General features: G+C 44.6%; 1 protein-coding gene and 1 long non-coding RNA gene across 2 annotated transcripts in view; one reads left to right on the top strand and one right to left on the bottom strand.

The window, feature by feature from the left end:
• The window catches only part of LOC113565795, a 106,496-nt gene that overhangs the window by 31,430 nt on the left and 60,728 nt on the right, over nt 1–14,338 (top strand). The window lies entirely within an intron of this gene.
• LOC6595687 (protein sax-3) overlaps nt 1–14,338 on the bottom strand; it is a 44,955-nt gene that overhangs the window by 29,915 nt on the left and 702 nt on the right. The gene's annotated exons all lie outside the window — the stretch shown is intronic.

Raw genomic sequence — 14,338 nt, 5'->3', positions numbered from 1 at the left:
TGGCCAGAAGGGCAAAGGAATCCAAGAGTCAGGAGGCAGCCAAGAAAACCTCAAGAAAACTTGTCTTGTTATGCTCTTCCAAAGGGGATGCACACTTCATCGAAATATCACACGGAAAGGCAATGACTGCTGTATCTTTTAGATATTCCACAGAAGATGTATCTTTAACCTTGCTTCCATTACCTATGTTTTTTCAAAGAGTATCTGCTGCTTCGACCTCCAGAGCCCATCTGCTGTCTCTTGTTTGTTTTTGCCTTACTTCAAAGAAGAGCAACAAAAAAAATTCAATTTAAAAATTATTGCTGCACTTTGCTTGTTGCACGGCAGCAACATGTGCCGCCCTGTGCCTCCTGTGGGCCCCCCCCTCCCCCTCCCCACCGAAAAAACATGTTGATTATTTTAAAGGCTGCAAGAAAAATGGCCAAACGTAGGGAGAGCCTCCATAATTTGTTGCCAGTCAGCAGCCAAGAGCCAAGAGCCGACATGTCCCTGTCCAAGTCGGCCGCGAAAAGGCAGCCTAAAAGTTTAATTTCGTTGCGTTTGGCATTTGGCTCATTTGCATTTTACTGTCAAATTAATCCAATTTAACACAAGCTCTGGGGACTGGGGATTGGGGATCTGGGGATTGGGGATCTGGAAGATTGGTCAATGGAATCCACTTTGAGGGCTACGCAAAATGCAGCCCTGCCAAAACGAACAACATAATTACCGTTAAGAATTGCGAGCAGCAGCATCAACAGAGGCAGAGGCAAAACCTGACAACCCCGTACAAGAGACATGGACATGGACATGGACATGGAGAGGACAGGCCAGGCCGCTGCCGCAGAACAGAACGTTTTGGGCTCCTTAATTGCCATTGGGGAGACTCCATTTGGCATGGCATCGGAGTCCACAGAGAGTCCGCAGCTGCCTGTGGCCGCCTGTGGCCGAGAGCACGATTTTGCAGCCTTCGAAGCGAAGAGCAGCTCCTCGCATTAGCAATATGGGAAACGAATCGCGCTCGCACTGACCACAAGCTAAAGCCAGAGATGCCTCGGTGAGCCTCTAAATGGATAGAACTCTTTATAGCGTCTAAACCCGTGGCCGTGTCACGGCTGCAGCCCTGACTACGTCTACGACTGCGGCATGTGCAACATGCAGTGCCTCTCTTCGGCCGCAGCTTCAGCGCACGTATCGATCGCATTCCGCGTTCCTAATTCGCCAGCATTTTACCAAAGCTTCTTTACCATATTCAGAGGCAGTGCCGCTTCGACTCTGTCGCAAATCAGATACAAGAAAAGTGCCCCAGAGACGGGGGACAGGGTGGAGAGTGGAATGGAGTAGATCGCGGTAGGAGACAATGCTGCTGCTGCTGCCTCCTCTCTCTCTGTCGCTGTGTTTAGCATATGCAGATGGGTAGATGGGGAGATGGGAGTCTTGGGTTCTGTATCTCAAACTACTTCTTGCTTCAACGTATCTGTTGCGGCTGCTGCTGCTGCTGCTCCTCTCTTCCTGGTTACGCACGCTTGATTTGCAGCACAAAATATTTGCATACCTCCTGCCGCCGCTCCTCCGCGTCTCTACAAAATATATTAAATTTAAAACGGGCCTCTCGAAACGAAACGAAACGAAAATATGTTAAACGCGTGACTAATGTGAGAACGTTCCATGAGATACATTTCGTTCGTTAGCCTTGGCTCTTGATCAATGATCCAAACACCGACAACAACAGCAACAGCCAGCGAAAGACTCAGAGACTCGGAGTCGGAGTCAGTGACTCTTTGGAGGCAGAGGCACTGGCACTGGCACTGGCTAATTAGCTATGCAAACTATGAGATACACAGCACAAGATACCAGGTATCTCAAAATGCTTCTCCGGCTTCATGCGTGCAATTCGCGAATGTTTTTTTTTGTCTGTCGTTGTTGCTGTTTTTTGTTTTTTTCAGAGGAGGAGGAAAGAAAGCTTAACTCGATTTACTTCCAATTAGCTGCCATTTTAGGTGTATCTGTGTGTGTGTGTGTGTGTGTGTGGGCGCCAAATTTGTAGCTCAAAATTGCACAGATACAGAGATAAACAGATACAGCGAGAGAGAACGGTTTAGGCCGGGTCCCCCCATCCATCCAAAAGAGTCTGTAATTTGACTAAAGACTGAAATTTGAATGATCGCTTTGGATGGCTAAGTGGCCAAGAGAGTCGGCGAGTCTGGGCCAAAGTCTGGGATTTGGCGGCCGCGGAGGATGGCAGGCGAATTAATATGTTTCGGGGCTGCGACTGGGGGCTGGGGCTGGTCCAATGCGTTCGTTTAGCGATCGCTTAAGTGCTTAGATACAAACGTATCTGCGGTGATTTCGGATTTGATGGATAGCGGCTGCAGTGCATGTGAGAGCTTGGCAACGGGTTAGTATGTGGGTTGAACTGGAGCACCATTAAAAGATATTATAGTATCATTAGATATAGTTTGATTTGCTGAATGAAATTGAAGATAGTTATGTATCTGTGGCTCGGATAAAACTATAGCTTTGGTATAAAAGATATAAAAGTGAAGTTTGATTCAGATACAAATGTATCTGCGTTCGATATCATTGAAACTAAAGATACAAAAGTAGCTATTGCTTTATCCAAGCCCAATACCATTATCTTTTGCATTTCATTGGTATTTGACTCAAGTTTGACTCAGATACAAATGTATCTGCGATCCATTTCATTGAAACTAGAGCCAGAAAAGTAGCAATTACTTAATCCAACTGCAATATGAGTATCTTTTAGGTATCTTCTGCGTTTCATTGGTATTTTTATGAAGAAAAGATGCAAAGATACATAACTTATATAAGAAATATCGATTAATCAGCGTATCCCTGACTTGTTTCCTTGATTAAAAGGACCCAAAACCTGTAGGTATTCCAAAACTCTTACTTGGAAAACATTGGCCAGCCTTTCTACAAAAGACAGCAGGAAACCCTGTCAGCAGGAACGATCCCTTCCCTACATTAAATATAATCTTAGGACCGTTTCCCTACCAATTCCTTTTTAGCATACATATGGCATGGCACTCCATCCGCTGCTTTCCGGACTACTCTGTCGCCTGGCCAATCTTTCAATCAATACGTTTGCTCCAGAGAGCAAATGACACCTGCAGAACGTCGTCTACCTAAACCGAACCGAAACCTACTTTGAGATACTTTGGACACTCGGGCGAGTGCAGTTATCTATCCGTCGGATGCAGCCCCTGTCTACCTACTCTTCTATCCATCTGTATCTATGTGTTTGTGCTGGAGAACCTTTTCATCCTCTTTTATGTTATATTTGGCCTTCTATGCCACTTCTTCGCTGTCGATTCGTGTTTTCCTTTTGTGTTTGGCTTTATATTGTTTTTCTACTATTTTTCGGTGGAAAATTTATGACTTGTTCTGCTGCCAGAGAATGCGTTTCTTGTCTTTCCATTGTTTGACTTTGGTTCGGGTTTCTTTTCAGATGCTGCTGCTGCTGCTGCATCTATGGAATGCTCTACCTACGCACCCCGAGAGCCAGCCAGCCAGCACCCAAAAGATGTTTCCACTCCTTGAGGTTGAGGATGACGGTGTCTGGTGGCGGCACGAATTGCCTTTGACCTTGCTGCAGGAATCATTTTTCCCGCCACAATTAGGCAACACAACGGAGCAGTGGAGGGGAGGGGGGCGAAAACTTTGTTCTAAATGGAAATTGTTGTCAGTTTTTTCGGGTCTGATAATCGTAAAAATTCTACACCGAGTATTGTTAAATTTTATTGCCAAAACAAAACTTTTGCCCCACAAGAAAATTTAATTTGCTCGCAAAAAAAAAAATAATAATAACAAAAAGTAAAGAAAAGAAACATCAAAAGCAGCTGGCCATTGGAAAACCCCAAACCATAATCATAAATACTTTTTGTGTGGGGAGGAATCTCAATCTCGTTTTCGAGATCTCCACAGTCCGCAGTCGACAGTCGACAGTCGCGTCTCGTGTGTGGGTTTTCGGGTACCTGGCGGTGGGATTGGGATTGGGTTTGGGGATTAGGACCTGCCAATGCGAAATTATACAACTTTTTCGCCCTCTCCCCGGTCCCCGGTCTCTGGTTTCTCGTTTCTTTGTTTCTCTGTTACTTATTGCTTTTCCAGTTTTCCCCCTCTGTGTGTGTGTGTGTGTGGGGGTTCGGTTGAGCGTGAAAATGTTGCCAAGCCAATGCTTAATGCAACTTCTTAGTTCGTTTGGGCGTCTGTCCCTACGCATTGTTCTCAGGTCTTGACCTGTCTGTATCTGCGGGATGTATCTGTAACGGAGCTAATAGAGATATGAGTGTAGGCCCGGCCTTGTGGACGGAAACATTTAATTTATACACCGCACAACCCTTTGGGGCATCGTGTCACACGATTTGCATTGCATGTTGTCACGTCATGCTGTCAACAGTCGAACGCTCCCAATGAGCAGCAGATCCAGCAGGCAGCCACCGGCCACCAGCACCAGCATCGGCGTGAATTATTCCCCCTTGACGGACACAAGTTTGCACCTTGAAGGAGGAGGAGACACTCCTCGATTCAGCGCAATAAAAAGCTCTTCTGATGCTCTTTCAACCAAAGGAGGCGCCCACAATGACTGTATCTTTGAACCATCTCTCCACAGACCCCTCCCACTGCCTGCCTTCAATCTTTGACTTCCAAGAGTATCTCCCACTTCGGCTTGCTTCGATGTCTTAACCTTTTTCTGCCTTCTGGCTACCGTGAGTAATTAAGCCGCATGCCTTTCGCTTGTCCGTGTCCCTTTGGGCCAGCTTCAAACGTCAAGAGCCGCCGGCCGCCTGTCGCCTCTTTCGCCCAATTAAAGCTCTATAAAAATCACTTAAGGGCCGCGCGCGCATTTGACAATCAACTTTAATAATAACAACACAGAAAAGAGTACCGCCCGTGCCCTGTGCCCCACCCACTCAACCTTGACCCTGGCCCTCTGCCATTCAGGATATTTTCACAAAACACGGGTTAAGTCCGGGAGGGAGTGGGGGTTGGGGAGTCACGGGAACAAGTTGCGATAACAACAACACTGAAAAAAAGGGCGCAAAAAAATTATGAAAAATTAATTTCTGCCCGACGGCAGATTTTGCTTCTTTTTTTTTGTATCATCGTGTCGGGGTGAGGGGCAGACAGACATAAAATTGATGCAAGGGTCGACAGGGTGAAGGGGGGACAGCAGTTGCAATAAGGTTTATGCGTGATTGGGATCTGGGGATTTGGCAAACGATAAAGAAAGATGATAAAGGTCGAGCGGAATTGAGTGTGATTTTTATGGGAGGAGGTTAGAGGGGGGAAATCAAGGAAAATGTGAGAGGAAATGAAGCTATACCCAAACATCAATCACAGGAATTTCTTGAATATTTTCTTATCACATGAGACCATCCCCTATCATATTTTCTAGGGGATTTCTAGGAATTACTTTTAATACCATATAAATAATCGTTTTTTAATCAAAGAACTCCCTTCCGATGGCTATGACTGCTTTTCTAGATTAATGGAAATTATTAATTATCATTTAATTGATTTCGTTCTTCACGAATTGCCCTTCCCGCATAAACACAATTGTCGCACATTCCGCAAATACGAATTCTCCCATCATCAGAGGACTCGCATTCTCCCCATCATCGTCGCTTTTTTACCCTCACTTTCGGTCGCAATTGCTCTGCCATGTGCTTGCTCTTTTGTGCGGATGTTTTACAATGCGTTCCACTGTGTTCCATTCCGTGTCTCCTCTGTTCAGTGTTGTGGTAACGATGACGATTGCTGTCGAACCAACCCAACCCCAGCCCCAGCCCCAGCCCCAGCCCAAGCCCAGGCAGGCAGCCACCAACAACGGTGGCAACTTTGAGCCTGCAGCAGGCAGCAGGCCCGGCCCTGGACTTGGGATCCCTTCGATTTGTTGGTCTGTCATCATGCCTCATCATTGTCAGCCGCTGCCTCATGCCGCATGCCTCCTTGGTCGCTACCCGCTCGCTACCCGGCATGTGCAACATTTTCATCATCATTATTTTATGTTGCAGAAGGCAACCCCAAAGGCGTCCTCTCGCACTCGCACTCGCGCTCTGCCTCTGCTCCTGCCTCCCTCCTACCTTTCGATGGCCTGTTCTTTGTTTTTGCTTCACTTCTTCACCGCTTTTTTGTTGTAGTATTTATGCATTATTGAATTTTTGTTTATAAGACAACGACATGTTTGGGTGTCTGCAGTCGGGGGGCAATTATTATGACTTCACGATCCTGAGAATGTTTACAAGAACAAAAACCAAAAAAAGGGCTGCAATCATGTTTATACCCCCAGTCCTGGCTCCGGAACCAGAACCAGGCTCCCGCAATGATTTCCATAGAAGATGGGAGCTTCTTGAATGTTAGGCAAATCAGGTGCTGTCCTTATATGGGTTTTTTTATAGTAATAAGTTATATATTACCAAAAAAATGGTAAAAAATAGATGAGGAAAGTATTAGAAAATACTAGAAATAATACAAAAAGATTGGTACAAATAATTGCAGGAAAATAGTATAAAAATACCAGAACATACTAGAAATATTGCCAGGAAAATATTATAAAAATACTAGAAAATACTGGCGTCAATAATAGAAAGAATCTTATAAAAAAAACTAGAAAATACTAGGATAAAAACTATTAAAATACTAGAAAAAATATATACAAAAATCTAGAGTATACCAGAAATAATACCAGTATAAAAACCAGACCTCTCCCATTTGAAGCTCATTAATCTTCTCCATCTCCTCATAAACCAGGATGGGTCTCCGTCTTCTCCTTTGGAGTGACGTTAATCGAGATCCTCTATCAACTGCTTTGCAATATACAGTGGAACTCTTTGATCTTCCCTATCATCCTCACAAAAACCTGCTGGATCTGCTCCATCATATCTGTTTTCGCTGTTGTAAATAAAGTTATCACTCGCCGAGGCAGCAATTGGCAATTGTCACAGAATCCGAATCACAGCCAACTCAAGTGGCAAACAATGTCAGTCAATCCACTGATCCTCGCGTTGATTTCCAGTCCTACTCCACAGAGAGACAGAGAGAGAGGGAGAGAGAGAGGGAGATCTGTGTCTTGTGCGCCTGGATCCGCTGATCGCTGATCACTGATCGCACACGGATCCGAGATCCGCAGAACGTTGATGCCTATTGACAGCTCACAGCGGTTTATTAATGATCATGCTGCGGCCAGCGCCCAGAGATCCCTCTGGTGGATCCGCAGCCCCCTTTGCCTCTGGAGAATGTTTCTGGTTTGCACGCGATGCGCATCAATCTCAGATAAAGAAAGATCACTCAGCTGTCGGACGATCACTTGCCCCTCCGATCGTGGGGCATCGATCGTCTCTCTCGCTATGCAAATTCTCGACTGGTCCTTCCTCTTTTTTTTTTTTGATTAATTGCCACTGCAATTTTAATTAATTTTTGCGCCATTTCGAGTGGAAGCCTCTCTCTCTCCCTGATCCGGTCTGATCTCGGGTCTTGCCTGAATAATTAACCATAAAATTGTGTAGATAAATTCAGTGTAAATCAATCAAAGACTTGACAGTTTTCCAACATTCATCGGCCAATATTTCCCAGAAATTTCAGACCAAAGGAAGTGCTACGAATATTTCCCACAAAGGTGCGTCACAGAGTAAATATTTACTCTGAACCGAAGGCCCGAACACACCGAACACACCAAATACACCAAACACACCCATTTAACCCAGTTCTACATGGTCTTTGGTTTATTCTATGCCACGATGGTATGATGATTGCAATGTTTACAAATTCTAAACAAATGTCGGTGCTGTGTAATTCGAAACGGTCTTTAGGAGAGAGAGAAATGCCAGTTGGAGGCCTCTTCAGCATGTAAATAAAATGCTAAAAAATCCAAAAGAAGAAACGCATCAGGCGGCTGCACAAGTGAGGCCTTATCTTAAATACATGCCCCAAGTGGAGGCACAAAGACAGGCAGAGTCTGTGTCTGTCTGTCCCGTGGTCTTGGGAAAGTGTCGCCGCACTCTCGAAGTGATTGGCATATCGCATTTCCCCATTTGCCGTCGTCGCAAAACTGCAATAAATTAAGTCCGGGGGAAAAACCAGTAAAAAGCTTAAGACAGAGGCAGCGAAGCAGGTTGGTATTCGGTTCTTAGCCATCCACAGCCTCATTCTCATCACCAACTAAAAACCAAATTAATTTTATGACAAACTCGTTGAATGGCAAAGGCTACCACCAAATCTTCTTCGCTTGGACAGAAAAACGTGGGCCGTACGGCCCACTCTCAGTCTTTGGGGTTGAGAAGAAATTATGAGAATTAATTCGATAGGCCAATACCTGAATTAAAGCCTGGTTAACTCCAGTATCGGGGTTTTGGTAACCTGAACTGAATTTATGCGTCATTTGTTTGACCAGTTTATGGGGGCTTTGAAAGGAGGAGAAATGGTTTAATTTGTAGAATATTTAATAGAAGTTTTCGAGATATATAGGAGGAACACTCTCTGCCCTCCTTCCCCCATCGATTCCTTGCCCAAATGGTATTCCTAATGCGTTTCGTATACCCTAACTAAATGCTTTTTGGTTTATGGCACTGGCCATGCCACTGCCATATCAATATCAAGTTTATTTTAGCTTTTTAGCATATTTTAGTGTCTTATCAGGCGGCCGCCAATGGCAGCAAATGAGTCTGGAAACCGAGCCGCACACTCCCCAAAGGAGGCTCTGGCTCTGGCTCCGGCTGTGGCAGTTGGCAACATGTTGCAAGAACAAGAAACCCATTGTAGGTTTCGCCTGGGTTGACAGTCATTTAGATTTATGGCTGATTGTCTGGCAACGGCAGCGCCTTTTTATAGCAAAACAACTTGTTGTTGTTCTTAAGCGATACCCTTCCTAGAGGGTATTCCAGACTAGGGATAGACCCACAGCTTGCTTCTCTGTTTCTCCGTCAGACGTATATCCATTCGATAGGGCATCTGCTAGGGTATCCCAATGTTCGACTCGAAACCCACTCTTCATTCGCCTTCGTGGCTGTTGCCTTATTTGCACGCAGAGTCCGCAATCCAATTTTTGCATGTTCGTTGTCGTTGTCGTCGTCGTACGCAGGTGAGTACAAGAGCCGCAGAGGAGGGACCCGAGAGAACTTGTTTAGCAACATTGGCCAATTTGCATGTGTCGCACTCTCTTGCGGGGCACGCTGGGACATGCCACGGACCCCCTTCCCCCCCGCCCCCCAGTCGCCACTCCGATATTAGATATCCCCAATGCGATAAACGTCCGACGGCGATCGTCGGACTCTCGGACTCTTTGCTTTATTGATTTAAATGCCGGGATGGGGCTCCATCTTCCTCCGCATCCACATCCACTTCGACAATCACAATCTGTGATTCGAGGATCCCACAGCGAGTCCAGCGCCCCTCTCCCCTCCACCGATTCAGATTAAGCCGTTTGTCAACTTGTCATAATTGGCCAGACGAACAGCCCCAAAACGTAAGCAGGGACCCAGTGGCGCCGATCTCCACTGCCTTCCACTTCCACTCTTGTTAACAAATTATAAAGTTTTTCTCTCTCTCTCTCTCTCTTCGAGCAAACGCCAACGTTTGTTGCAACTGCAACCGACTGCAAACGACGATGACTCAAGGCAATTCTTTGAAAATTTTTCATAATTTTCTTGCCGCGCGCGTAGGCAGCGCACAGCGCAGAGCGCACTGTGTGGAAAATCAGAGACCTCAGCCAAACGGCGACTGCTGGCGGCTATGTCTGCCACACAGAGCCACTGCAAAAGCCTTAACTTCATCAAGTGCAAATATGCAAATCTCTGGCTCTGTCTCCGGGTCTCTGTCTCTGTCTCTGGCTTTGGCTCCATATCCAGCTCTCCATCTCGACTCTGGGGACTTTTGGCTTAAGGATAAACGACAAAGACAAACCTCTTTTCGGGGCAGCCGGAAATTTCAGATTTGTGTAATTAAATACATATTAGCCAGCATAACTTGTTGATCTTCTAGCTAACTCATTTTCAGCATTTCTTTGGGGCAAGAACTCCTGCAGGAGCAGGAAGGAAAGTCGGCGGGAGGTATTTGCATAAAATATTAGGAAAGGCAAGAATGTGGGTACATTTATTACAAAAAATAACTAAAATGTTGGTCTTAAAGAAAAAAGCAAGCATTTCCATGGTTCTGATGGTGTCTGAATTCCATTTGCACATGAGCTCATGACAAGGGGAACATTCCTTGTCCAAAGCACCAATCAGAGCTTTCGGATGAACGGAATATTCAATATTTGGCTCGTACTCGAAGGCGAGACGAGGAAACGAAACGGAAACAGCGTGAAATGAGATTTTTACAAGAATTTATCTATCTTTTAATCCATCTATCTATCTATTATCCATCTATCTATCTATTTATCTATCCATCGTTCCATCCATCTGTCTATTCTTCATCTTCAACATCAAAGTAAAGCCCAAAAACAAAGGAAAAACTTGTCCACTTTGCTGATAATTATTATATATCTTCCACTTCTATGAAATATGTAAATTTTCATTCTCTTTCCCTTAAAATCATTGGCTCTTATGCCATTTCCAAAAACTTCCAATCGTTTTTCACGCCATTTTCCTGCCGGGCTGCCTTTCCCATAACTTGTGAATCAAATTTCATGTTGATTGACCTCTCCAGAATTGCATATCCTCCCTCTGGTCCACTCCTCCCCTTTCGCTGGCCCCTGGCCCCTTTCTCCCGGCCGCTTCGCTGCGCCAGTGCTCTCCAGTTATCCTACTGCTTCACACATAGCATTTCCAATGCAATTTGCAGACCTTTTTCTCACCAAAGCACAGATTTGCTTCCAGCTAGGAGGCAGCACGAAAAGAAACAAAAAGACTTTACCGAAAAAATCCAGTAACGCCTTCTCAAAAAAAAAAAGCCAAAGAGAAATAACCATTTTGCAGGCATTGCATTGCTTTGGATTGCATGCAAAAATGTTGCAACAACAACAACAACAACAGCAATAGTAACAACAGTAACGGCTTTAAACGCCAACTGCAACAACTGCAACATTTCGGATGCAAGTTTGCATTTTACGCGGCTGCCAGGCTTAATTTTCCTTTATTTTTAATATCACAAACCAAAAGGCAGCAAAATGTACATAAAACCCACGGCTATACAGCCACAAACACTCTCACAGATGCAGATACACAGCCCACCAACACACACACACACAGATACATTTGAAACGGGGCTGTCAAGCGGGGCTGGCTCCCAGGAAGCAAAAAATAACAACAAGAAAATCTTTGCGTAGGCAAAACTTGGCTCGGACCATGTCCGAACTCCTCGCCTTTTCAGCCTTTCAGACTTTTCAGCCTCTTCAGACTTGTTGCTGTTGCCGCCCGAAGAGCTCTTGCCCCGTTCTGTTCTTGCCCCGTCTTGCTTGTTGTTTTAAATAATTAATTATTGTTTAGTTGGCAAATAGCCTGGTCAAGATCGAATGGCCCCACAACCAGAGGAGAACGAAGGCCCAAGTGCAATTAGAAAGAACACACAAAAAAGTCCCAAAAGGAAAGGCTTTGATGGGGAGCCAAAAGATGTCGAAGTGTCTGGGAATATATAGTATTCCTGATCTAAAGAGTTAATACTTATTTTCGAAAAGATTTCCCTAATATTCTTTAAATTTTATTGGATATTTTTAATGCCTATCTACAGCAAAGACCGTAGCATCCTTCATTCTGTACAAAAAACCAACCAAAAGTCTTCCAAATTATAACAATTCAAACCTTCTACCTTCTATCGATACAGAAATAAATGCCTAAATACCAAAGATTATATAAAAAAGGTCGAAAATGTCTCCAAACCAAACAAAATCCCTTCCAAAAATAGCCAAAATTCGTAGAAGAATACGTACCCAGGAATTCCCAACAAATATACAGTACACCCCATAATAATCTACAGTCCAAAGGTCATCTAAGACACATACAATAGATATATCTTTAGGTGCCGCCCCAACATCAGCATCGGGCCCAAGTTTCAATCACATTTTGGCCCCAAACTCTGTGCCGAATAGCGAATATCGATAGAAACACTCTGGTTCCGCTCCGTTCATTGTGTGGCCTGCAGCTGGGAACGGGATAGCAGCTCATTGGGTGATGCCCTGGAAATCGGTAGGGCAATCATGTGATTGAACAAATAACATGCTACGGACCGGCACTTGACTCCATTTGAAAGGAACTGAAAGGAGCGGAAAGTAAGCCAGAGATACGGAGAGCGAGAGGCCCGCTACTTAGCCCAATTTTCGCATAATGCACATGAGTTTCAGATTCGAGACCTGAAAATTGCACAAGACTTTGAGGCTTGAGGCACAACCGAAAAAAAAAAGTGGAAAAGAACAAACTAGAAGCCAAGACAAAAGGCGAAATCTGAACCTAAAAACTGGGAGAAAAGAGTGTGTGTGTGTGTGCCACCACCCCCTGGAGATAGACATAAAAAAGCTGCAGCATGGTGCACTTGGGGATCCGGTTAGAAGCCAGTGGAAAAACGTTCCCCAGAGTGGCATTAGCAGGAGATTTTTGCTGCAAATTAAACCGTTTGTCAACCCCCTCGCCCGCGCAGCATGTTAGAGGGCGATAATTTTTATGACCCCGAAAGATTCTCAAGCAGCCAGGGATTGACCCACCACCAGCATCAGCACCACCCGAAAAATAAGACTGGTCACACACCCTGGCAGAAAAAAATTGGTACGGTATGGCCGAGAGCCTGTCGTGTGCCGCGAGAAGATAATTTTATACAATTTATTATATCAAACGAGCGTCGTCGTCGTCGTCGTCATCGTCGCGTGCAACACTTGCCACATCACACGAGAGGAGCTGCCCCAGAGATACAGAGATACATCTGAGGCTGTTGCGTGCTAAATGTTTTCACGTGGCGCACAGCGCATCCGAATTGCGTGTGTCCAAAACTTTAGATATCATTGGGCGATGGTTGGCATTAAAAAGCGTTTAATAAGCATTAGATTACAACATTCTCTCTCTCCAAAGAAGGGGTGTGCACGGTGCTGCCACGGCGGCCAGGGCTGCCACGGTTGTGCAGTCTTAAGCTCATTTAGATATATGTTTTATCTGGTACTTTGTCGAGCCATGAAATGTCCAATCAACCTCAGCCTCAACCCCAAAACTCCAAATACATTTTGCTTTAGTTTTCTTTCATTGCATTGCGGCATCCCCATCCCCAGCCAGACCGCAAAAGCCGCAAGATTCATTAGCCCAAAAGAAAGAAAATCTCCACTCGTAATCAGGTTCCTTGGGGAAAACTATTTACTACATACAATACATTGATTAGTTTTGTGGATAGACCGAACTGCAAACTCATTTCTCATTTATCTAGACAACATTTCTGTCTTTTCTGTTTTGGTTGAGTGATCTTTTGTGATCCTCTCTGGCTCTCCCTCCCCAAGGAGCTGCTCGGCTTTTTACCCTCATCTACATGGTTTTTTTCTGTGTGTAACTCGATCTGTGTTTTCTGTGGAAAATCTGTGTTTAGTTTCCACAAAACGATGTCCCTAAGTGGGTTCAGGGGGGGTTAGACATTAGGCATAAAGCAAGGTTGATAGAAGAAGGATAGATAGACTGAAGGTCTTGAAAAGGTTATCAAAACTGATGTAAATTTTCTAATAACAACACAACAAAAGGGTTCTTTCATAATTGTAATCGGAAAATTAATTAAAACTTTGTAAGAAGCGAGAATCCCATAGAAACTATCATCCTAGTCGGGGATCTAATGATCTTTGGTGCAATATAGATTCTACAATGCTTCTATTTCATGGATTATTCCCTAGACTTCTTCCAGAAGTTGAATTTTCTTTGGAAATTTGTAACATAACTCCCCAAAGAAGTTCTCAATCTACTCCAAATCCCGTCGAAACCTTTAGAGCTCCCTAATTGCGCCCTATACCAAAAATATTCCCAAATAAACAGATCCTACGCCCAACCTTTGAAACCAAAAAGAAATCTCTACTAATGCCACACTCTATCCACCAATGAACCGATCTTTCTGCCTCCCACGAGAGATGTGGAGGGGGAGTGCATCGCGCAGCTCTCTAATGAGAAAGAGAGGCAGAGTCGCATGAATAATGGGTCTATGAGGCAGAGTCGATGTCGCGTTCCGTCTATAAAATCGGCCTTAAAATCCATTAGCGAACGTTGCTTTGCGTTGCACAGGCATAAATAAACCGCAGTGCCTTAATTTCACTCTCTTGTCGGTTGTCGGTTGTCGCTTGTTGCAACCAAAAATAGACAAAACGAAAAAGATGAAACACGTAAATGGAAACAAATGACGCTAATAAATAAATGGGGAAAGGAAAGGCGACGCAGTCATGGGATAG

Source organism: Drosophila persimilis, unplaced genomic scaffold (genome assembly GCF_003286085.1).
Source record: "Drosophila persimilis strain 14011-0111.01,24,50 unplaced genomic scaffold, DperRS2 tig00000191-arrow-pilon, whole genome shotgun sequence".
Lineage (NCBI taxonomy): Eukaryota > Metazoa > Arthropoda > Insecta > Diptera > Drosophilidae > Drosophila > Drosophila persimilis.
The sequence above is the reverse complement of the archived record's forward strand: the minus strand, read 5'-3'. Positions and strand labels throughout refer to the sequence as shown.